At 40.3% G+C, this 10,126-nt stretch overlaps 1 pseudogene; it reads left to right on the top strand.

Moving 5' to 3' along the window:
- The first annotated feature begins 8,014 nt into the window (after positions 1–8,014).
- On the top strand, positions 8,015–9,875 carry LOC144829040 (glucose-6-phosphate isomerase pseudogene; annotated as a pseudogene).
- Positions 9,876–10,126: the final 251 nt, after the last annotated feature.

The following is a 10,126-nucleotide window of genomic DNA, read 5'->3' as shown; positions in this document are numbered from 1 at the left end:
GTTATTCCAAATGAAAAAAGCAAAGGGAAATCCCATGAGTGTACGGGAAGAGAACTTGGAAGCTCGTTGTTTTACGCAGTTGTTTCCAACAGGAAAAGGAGGACGATATGATGAACGACCTGAGCAGATTCCTGCATCTGAATATTGAACAGATTGTATGCAGAAGATCCAAGATTTCGACAATGTATCCCATATATGTTTCATCTTTTGTTTGAAAGTGACTTGTTTGGACTTTCATATGCAGTCAATCACATATTGAAAGCAGGAGTACATCTGCAAAATGTTTCTGCAAAGGATTTTATGGATAAAGTGCACCAGAGGGATGATCATTTAGAATTTCAGCTGATTAATCTGAAGGCATGTCTGCGTGGCACTAATGAATATTGGTACCGTCATCATGGAGAACTGAAATGTATGCTATGGAACTTAGGAACTCCTACATGGTTCCTTACCCTAAGCTGTGCTGAGTACGCTTGGGATGATTTACTTGAATTTCTTCAAGAGGCAAATTCCAATATAAAAAATATTGAATAGAAGACACCTGGAGAATCGTGCTCTTTGGACCCTGTTAATGTATGCAGGTATTTTAATCATAGATTTGAAGCTATGATGTCTTTTATATGCAATAAAAAAATCCTCCTCTTGGAGAAGTTGTGGATTTCTTTTGGAGAAAGGAGTATCAAGCAAGAGGTGCACCTCTTATATATATGCTATTATGTATCAAGGATGCCCACAAATTCGGAACAGATTCAGATGATACTGTTTTGTCTTTTATTGAAGAATATGCCACATGTGCTGTACCCAAAAGCACAGAAGAAAACAACAGGTCTTATGATTCCAAAGCCATCGCTGTGGAAAATACTGTTGACGAAAGTACAAGTCTAAGGAAAAGTTTTATACCAAATGTCGTTTTGGTTTTCCACGTCCTCTAATATCCAAAGGAATAGTGAACAGTTTTATGTCAGCTATGCGACATACCATCACAAGAAAGTCTCCAAAATATACCTACAATTTAAGAAGAAGCGAAGAGCCAAATACATAAATGACTACAATCCGGTTATTCTGTCCATGTGGAATACTAACATGGATATTCAGTACGTTGCGGACAATTCCATTGCTGTTGCTCGATATGTAACATCCTACATTACAAAATCAGAAAAGACGGAATTGAAAGAAATGTGGAAGCCTGCGGAGTAGGGCTGTTCGTCCGTACGGGCGCGAGTACTGTTCCTCGAGTTACCTAGGAACACACGTCGGGGACGTACACGAGGGTTACCATTAACGCTCTCTGTGGTTTGCCGCTTTCAATGCTGGCAGTACTCGCGCCCGTACGGACGAACAGCCCTACTCCACAGGCTTCCACATTCCAGGGGTCGGACCAGTTGGCCACCCACTAGGCAGTGATATTTCGACCTGCCTTCCATACTGTCCCTGTCTTGATAAAGACCCGCCGCGACTACCAACTGGGGCGCTCTAGGGTCGAAACGTCGACGCTCACCACCAGCCAAGATAACTCCAGGAGCTTGTACAATCACCCCCTGTCTCCTTGGAGGACTAATTTAACATACTGCCCCCCCCCTTGTGCTCACTGTATATATTGTATATATGTGTCACTGAATTGAATGCACTGATCACTTTGTTCACTGACAGTCACGCGCACTATATGTGTTTTTTGTAATGATTTTACCATTCATTGAAATTTGTGTTATCACAGAATGAATTAATTCCTGTGTACCATGAATATTTGTTAATATAAAGACTTTATCTTTTGATTGGATTGTTTTGAGAGGGTTTACTGTACATATAGATTGAACTGAGCTAACCATTCTTTAAAGCAATTTCTCGCTACCCGACAGAACCACTTTGTATTCAACTAAGTATTGGCAAAGCCATTAACCCTAGTACAAATTAATTTCTTTATATACTATGCAAGCAGATCTGCAAGAAGCTACAATGTATTTATACAGTCTTGAAAACACCCAGTTTATACCTATGTAGTTTTGGAATCACACTGTCATAGAATATCGTATGACCTGGAAAAAAATATATTTGATTGTTTCATATTATTTCCCATTGTACCTTTTGAAGAACCTCAATATTTTAATCATTTTTCTTTGAGCATCTTCGGAGACATAGCTCTGTGCTTACCTCCTATCACTCTCATGCAATTTTCCAAACAATGAACTAGTAATATGTTCTTGTTGTAACGGTCTGCCAATACCTAAGCACTTATGTCGCAAATTTAGAAGCATCCTGTGCCAACAATATGTCACTTTTTGTAACATAGTGGTAGCGCAAGACACTCTTTCATATTTACAAGAGAGGAAAAGGCACTCTGTGTACCTTTTCTTCTTCGTGTAAATATGACCTCATCATACATACCTCTTTGCGTTGAAAGGGCGTTCTATAGATGTTGTTGTGTGTGCTTGCACAGAATACTCATAGAACACTACACATCTCCAGATTTATCAGAAATCATGAATCTGGACATGTGTGAATGCTGCACCATCCTCCAATTTGTGTAGCAAGGTACAACAAGGAGAATTGTTTTAATTTCTCCTCATTTTTTCTCTTTTAATATATGCTACAATGCACAGCATACATTGAAGGACAAAAATGCCTCCACTGATTGTTTTTGTGCAGGCCGTTGTGTCTTCCTGCATGAAAACAAACTCAACATGACACAGATATCCTTGCACCATGGTGCAAGGGTGCCTGTGTCACCACATGGCTGCAGTTTAAGCAGCAGTGCAGAGAGAAGCATAGGCTTGAAACATATTTTTGTATATATGTCGGATCCCTGTGCTTTAGAAGTACCACAGCACACTGGAGCTAAAGATCTTACAGTGTCATGCTGCAGAACTTCCTTATAGTTCTGCACTTATACATACACCGTACACCACAAATGCATTATTTCACTCAATTATGCACTACACATACATTCATGTAAACTTTCACACACTGTCATACAAATATAGCTTTTTTTTAACCAGAGTAGTGAGAGTCTGAAAATAACTTTTTTTTCTTCTTTTTTGTAGTTTTATATATATATATATATATATATTCACTGAAAAAACCATAGGTTTCACACCAGTTATAGTTAAGAATTAGCATTTATAAAACCTAATAAATTTACTGAAAAAAACCCTATCCATGTGATAATACAATACACCTCCTCACACTCTAATCTAACACATGATACACCTAGTGTTAAATACAAACTACCATTCCTGAAACCATTGACACAGTAAAACCACTTACCACATACGAACTCACTGATTTCTAGGTCTGCACACACATCCACTCATTCACCCATGCAATCTTTCATACATACAGTCACTCATCAATACAAGACCAACATATGCACTCATACACCTATACAGAGACTCACACACTGCCACTCATCCATGGAGTTACTCATACACCTAGTCAGTCATGTAAAGAATCAATCACACTCCCATTTCCACAACTATACAGTTATACACACAAAACCTTGCTTATTTAAACATAGACTAACACATACTTAATGTCTTTTACAATCACTGATACAAGTACATATTGATAGATACAGTCACTTATGCAATCACAGGCTGTTATATATAGTCATTTATATATGACAACTCTCACATGCAGCAGCTTACACAACAACAAACATAATGATGTACACATTCAGACAGTCTAGTCACTAACCCATGCATTCACTAAGACACATTTAATCACTCACTCATACAGTCAGTCACGCACCTACTAAATCTTTCATCCAGACACTCATACATACACTCACTCTTCAATATGTAAAACATATTTTAACTTTACAGAAACACACAGACACTGGATGATGTCATCAGTGATGTCATCAGTGATGTCAATTGAGATGTCATCAGTGATGTCATCAGTGATGTCATTTGAGATGTCATCAGTGATGTCATTTGAGATGTCATCAGTGATGTCATCAGTGATGTCACTAACCATGTCATGAATGATGTAATATGTGACATCATCAGCAGTGCATTGTGGGCGCACGAGTTATAGTGAGTCCAACTAACTATAACGTGGGAATTTCAATGGTTTTATGTCAGTAAAATTTCCAGCTAACTATAACTGGTGTGAAACCTATAGTTTTTTCAGTGAATTTAATAGGTTTTTTAAATGCTAATTCCTAACTATAACTGGTGTGAAACCTATGGTTTTTTCAGTGAATTTAATAAGTTTTTTAAATGCTAATTCCTAACTATAACTGGTGTGAAACCTATGGTTTTTTCAGTGAATTTCATAGGTTTTGTAAATGCCAATTCCTAACTATATAAAGGGCATCAAACCTATGTTTTTTCAGTGAATTTCAAAGTTTTTTTAATAGCAAATCTCTATAGCTATGAAATATAATATTTTTTATAATGAATTTTATATTGTATATTTATGTAATACTATTTTTTTTATGTACATTTTTCCCTTTTTTTTTTTGCCCTGGTGCGCTCCCGGTGCGCGTACCGGTGAGCGCACCGGTAAGCGCAGTTGCGGCGCGCCCCGGTGCGCGTACCGGTGAGCGTCCCGTTACCGCTATTGCCGCGAACGAAAACATCATCGTGATATATCGCGTAGCCGCGTGATGCGTCTTATGACGCACGGCGTAAGCGCCCCTGGAAGCGCCCGAGCGCATACGATCGCGCAACGTAAGCGCCCCTGGGCGTGCCCCGACGCGCCTACGCTACGCGCCCCGGCCGCGCCCCCGGCCACGCCCCCGGGCGCGTAGCGTAAGCGCGTCGGGTCATGTGACCTGAAAATAACACTTTTCAATGGTTCAGAACAGTTTTGTTTTCCAAATGAAGAAAGCCCGGGTCATGTGACCTGAAAATAACACTTTTCATTGGTTCAGAACAGTTTTGTTTTCCAAATGATGAAAGCCCCCACCTTTTTTCCTCATTCTCACTTTGTTCTTTGTGTGAGGAAGACCTGTTTCTATTCATTGAGAAATGGCCACAGTAGCAGCAGCAGCGGGAGCATCTGCCCCACCACCACCACCACCACCACCACCACCACCACAAGGACCACCACAACACCACAGTGGTGGTGAAGAAGAAGAAGAGGAGGAGGAGGAGGAGGAGGAGAGGCGGTTCCTGCCTGAAGATAATACCCCCTATAAACCTAGTAAGGAGCACTTTGTGTGGGAGTTTTTTAAAATCCCAAAGGACCAAAATAAAGTCAATGCGCCAAAAGTGACATGTCTGATCTGTGGCACTGTACTTTCCAGGGGGAACCCTGCAAAAAAAATATTCATTTGGGAACCATACAATGCTTCGCCACATGCAACGCAGGCATCCAAACAACTATGCTGCGGCAGAGGTCAGAGAACTGACCAGAAACCCTCCCCAATGTTCTCCGAGCACCTCCAAAAGCAAACAACCTACTCCATCGGGTCCAGAGACAAGGGAGATGGTCCCAAACATCCAACGCCAGTTTGGAGATTACAAAATAGTTTGTATATTTTGCGGGACTACAATTTCCTATGGGGAGCAAAGCATCAAACTCATCAACCGTGCTGGAGACAACCACAACTGCAGAAAGAAACCTTAATTTTTTCCTGATTTTTTTTGCTCCAGTTGAGCCGTTTACAATTCCCTGTTTTTTGTTGTCCCCATAAAAAATACAAAAAAAATATAAAATTGTTCATAACAGCCAAAAAAAGTAAAAAATGTTCAAAAAATATAAAACAACAAAAAGAAAAAAAAACAGTTCTTTTTAGAACTACCTCCAATTTATAAAAAAATGCTACATTTTTAAAAAACTCTGTCATTCTTTTTTTTCCATGGTACGCTCCCCGGTGCGAGTACCGGGTGCTCCCCCCCTTTTTTTTTTTTGCCCCGCGGGGCCCTTTTATGTCCCCCACATCAAACCTAGGAGGTCAGGGGGGTCTACCCTGCCCCCTTTAGGCCATTCCCCCCTTTGTTTTTGCCACCTCTTGTGTCTCGATCCTACCGAGACACAAGATGGCGGCCGCTCCGGACTGTTTGGAATGTTCACAGACACCCGGGGCACGCTTATAGATATATATATTTTTGAACCTAAATTACTCAAAGTCCACTGGAGCACATATCTTGAGACATAGCAAAGGCACATCGGGCTACCAGTCCCTACAATTTTGCCAAGTTTGGTGGAAATCCATTTAGCCGTTCGGGCTAAAAGTGAGTCCAACCGCCCTATGGAAATTAACATGGGGAAAACACGTTTTGGCCCCCCCTTCACGAATCCCCCCCAAACTTTCAGGGAAGGAACAGAGCGGAGCTGGCCATTTTCTTGGAGAAATTCAGCCAATTCCGTCCATCAACGCCAAAGTTATTCCCAATAGAATGTTGCAAATTTCCTATGGAAACTAGGTCCTAACTATAACTACCTACTGGCGACCGCCAGTAGGTAATATATATATATATATATATATTTTTGGGTTTTTTATAAAAGGAAAAAAAGTCAACGGGACGAACAAAACAATGAACTTTAGGGCAAAAAAAAAAAAAAACTCTAACCGCGATGGTTTTCCAGTGCCCTGCAAATTATATCAACAGATTGCTCCACGTAGCACAGCAATCTATTGCATTTTACGCAATGTATTTTTGTGTTAGCCAGTTGGGGCCGTATGTCCAGATTGGAGCTTGAAGTAGAAGCCCCAGAAGTTCTTGGAAGTTGCAGTGCTTGTGATATACTCTCATGCAGTCTTCTGCACTCCTCTCTGGCTAGGTTTACTGGATGTAAACTTTGCAGGTGCTTCAGCAGGCTTGCTGTGCCACAGGAATATTTTTTATTGGAGTCTCTTCGAGATAATACAGCTTTGCAAATTTTGCAAGTAACTTTTGTGGTGTTGACTTTTTTAAGTTCCTCTGAGTATGTAAAAAAGTTCCATACAATGGAGACATATTTCTGGGGACGTGGTGCTTCTGGAACAAATCCCTCTTCATCGGAGTGTTCAGATGCTGAAGATTGTTGTTTTGTTCGTGTGAAATGTTACGATAACTACAACACTCCTAAACCTATGGTTTTTTCAGTGAATATATATATTTATATATATATATATATATATATTTATATATATATATATATATATATATACATATATATATATATATATGTATATATATATATATATATATATATATATATATATATAATATTATATATATATATATATTAGACAGCAAGAATTCTTCGAAAAGAAGACACCGCACACCACTTCACATTAAACCTCGATTTAATTCTCTGTAGGTTCCCCACCTGGGGAACCTACAGAGAATTAAATCGAGGTTTAATGCGAAGTGGTGTGCGGTGTCTTCTTTTCGAAGAATTCTTGCTGTCTAACATTAATTGCGAGGGCGTCCCGGACCCCGCCGCCAGCACCAGCCATAAAGTTGCTCCTCTCGTACTGGGACATTTGCTGCAACAATATATATATATATATATATATATATATGCCGCTCTGTTGCGTCAGGGAGCCGGGGCACTCGTGGGCGGGTGCCTGTCGTGGTGACGCCCCACGTCTCAATTGCCGCTCCGATATCTTTAACTCCAAAAAGAAAGAAATCCGGCACTCACAGGAGAAGTTTTTAGGTTTGTTTAATGACAGCAAACAAACACTAAGCAGCTGTCTGCTTAGTGTTTGTTTGCTGTCATTAAACAAACCTAAAAACTTCTCCTGTGAGTGCCGGATTTCTTTCTTTTTGGAGTTAAAGATATCGGAGCGGCAATATATGTATATATATATATATATTCATAATCTTTATTTCGGTATATTAGAACCATAAAAGATACATAAAAACATAAGCTCATATTATTACAGGGTCCATGTAAAGATACTAGCAAATTGTTTTTACAAAGAAACACCAGCAGGGGTTTCTAATCATTTAATTTAAAAGCCTAATTTAAATAAGTTAAAAAGGCATTGAAATAAAATACTCATGGAATTCGACATTTAAATCCATAGCCAGTCAACGTTTTCTAATATTATTCCAGCTGGCGTGCGCTGCGTGTGTGTTAAGCTCCTCGGTAGCCCCGCATTGCTCAATCATGGCCCTCACCAGCGACCCTGCATTCAAGAAGCTCTCCGAATGGCACAAGACGCACGCAGCCACCCTCAACCTCCGGCAGCTCTTCCAGCAGGACCCAGAGCACTTCAACAAGTTCAGCACATCTCTGAAAACCGATGATGGCGACCTCTTGGTGGATTATTCAAAGAACCTTATAAACGCAGATGTAATGAAACAGCTGATTGAAGTGGCAAAGTCAAGAGGTGCTAAAAAAAGGCGAGGGACCAAATGTTCAAAGGAGAAAAGATAAATTTCCCAGAGAACCGTGCTGTGCTTCATGTAGCTCTACTGAATCGTACCAATACTCCGATAGTGCTTGATGGAAAGGATGTGATGCCAGAAGTGAATGCTGTGTTGGAGAAGATCAAGAAGTTTTGCCAGCGAGTACGTGGTGGCGAGTGGAAGGGTCACACCGGAAAGTCTATGACAGATGTTGTAAACATTGGTATCGGTGGATCTGACTTGGGTCCTTTAATGATGACTGAAGCCTTGAAGCCATACTCCAAGGGAGGTCCTCGGGTGTGGTTTGTTTCAAACATTGATGGTACTCACTGGCAGAACTGAACGCAGAAACCACACTGTTCATCATTGCATCTAAGCCATTTACTACACAAGAAACTATAACCAATGCTGAAACTGCCAAAGAGTGGTTTTTGGGTTTTGCTAAAGATCCTTCTGCTGTGGCCAAACATGTTCTTGCTCTGTCAACAAATGCACCTAAAGTGAAGGAGTTTGGAATTGACACTGCAAACATGTTTGAATTCTGGGATTGGGTTGGTGGACGTTATTCCCTGTGGTCTGCAATTGGTCTTTCAATTGCTCTTCACATTGGTTTTGAAAACTTTGAGAAACTTCTTGCAGGAGCTCATTGGATGGACAATCATTTACACAACACTCCGTTTGATAAGAATGTTCCAGTATTCTTGGCCATGCTTGGGGTTTGGTATATCAACTGTTATGGAAGTGAAACACATGCACCTCTGCCCTATGACCAATACATGCATCGCTTCGTAGCTTACTTCCAGCAGGGTGACATGGAATCTAACGGAAAATACATCACCAAAACCAGTGCTGGTGTGGACTATAACACAGGCCCTATTGTTTGGGGTGAACCTGGGACCAATGGAAAACATGTGTTTTACCAGCTGATACATCAGGGCACTCGCATGATCCCTTGTGATTTCTTAATTCCAGTCCAAACACAGCATCCCATCAGACAAGGACTGCACCATACAATACTTATGGCCAACTTCCTAGCTCAGACTGAAGCCTTAATGAAGGGAAAGTCAACAGATGAAGCTTGCAAGGAGTTGGAATCTAGTGGACTGAGCGGGGATGCTTTGGCCAAGCTGCTGCCACACAAGGTTTTTGAGGGAAAACGTCCAACAAATTCAATGGTCTCCACAAAACTTACTCCTTTTATGCTGGGAGTGCTGATAGCTATGTATGAGCAGAAGATTTTTGTTCAGGGAGTTGTGTGGGACATCAACAGTTATGACCAGTGGGGGGTTGAACTTGGAAAGCAGTTGGCAAAAAAAATTGAACAGGAGTTAGCATCTGATGCGCCTGTGACATCTCACGATTCATCAACCAATGGTCTGATCAGCTTTATCAAGAAACTTAGAGCGTGACACTCTTCTAAAAGAACACCCTCGGACTCCAAAGCCGCCAGATCAATGTTGTAGTTACTGTATGTGTTTTTAAGCGTGAGCAACCTGTGGCACTTTTCACCAAACCCTTGCACTTTTGTTTAAAGGTTAGGATTATACTGTAAAATTCTGGCAACTGTTTTGTCTTTGTGGTAACTGGAATTGTGAGTTTTCCAATCTGTGCTTCCGATCTGAATTTGCACAATTAAATATTATTAAAACATTAAAACAATTAATATATATTCACTTCGTAATTCAAGAGCAATATGATTAGCAATATCGTTTTATTAAGAGTTGCTCAAATATTTTAATCATAACAATAAAAAGATTCTCTAAAGTTTCAGGCCCACTTTTACTCGTACAAAATTTATTGCTAGCAAACATCTACTAATACAAAAATAATAACCT

Source organism: Lissotriton helveticus, chromosome 4_1 (genome assembly GCF_964261635.1).
Source record: "Lissotriton helveticus chromosome 4_1, aLisHel1.1, whole genome shotgun sequence".
NCBI classification, from domain to species: domain Eukaryota; kingdom Metazoa; phylum Chordata; class Amphibia; order Caudata; family Salamandridae; genus Lissotriton; species Lissotriton helveticus.
This window is presented reverse-complemented; position numbering and strand designations above follow the sequence as displayed.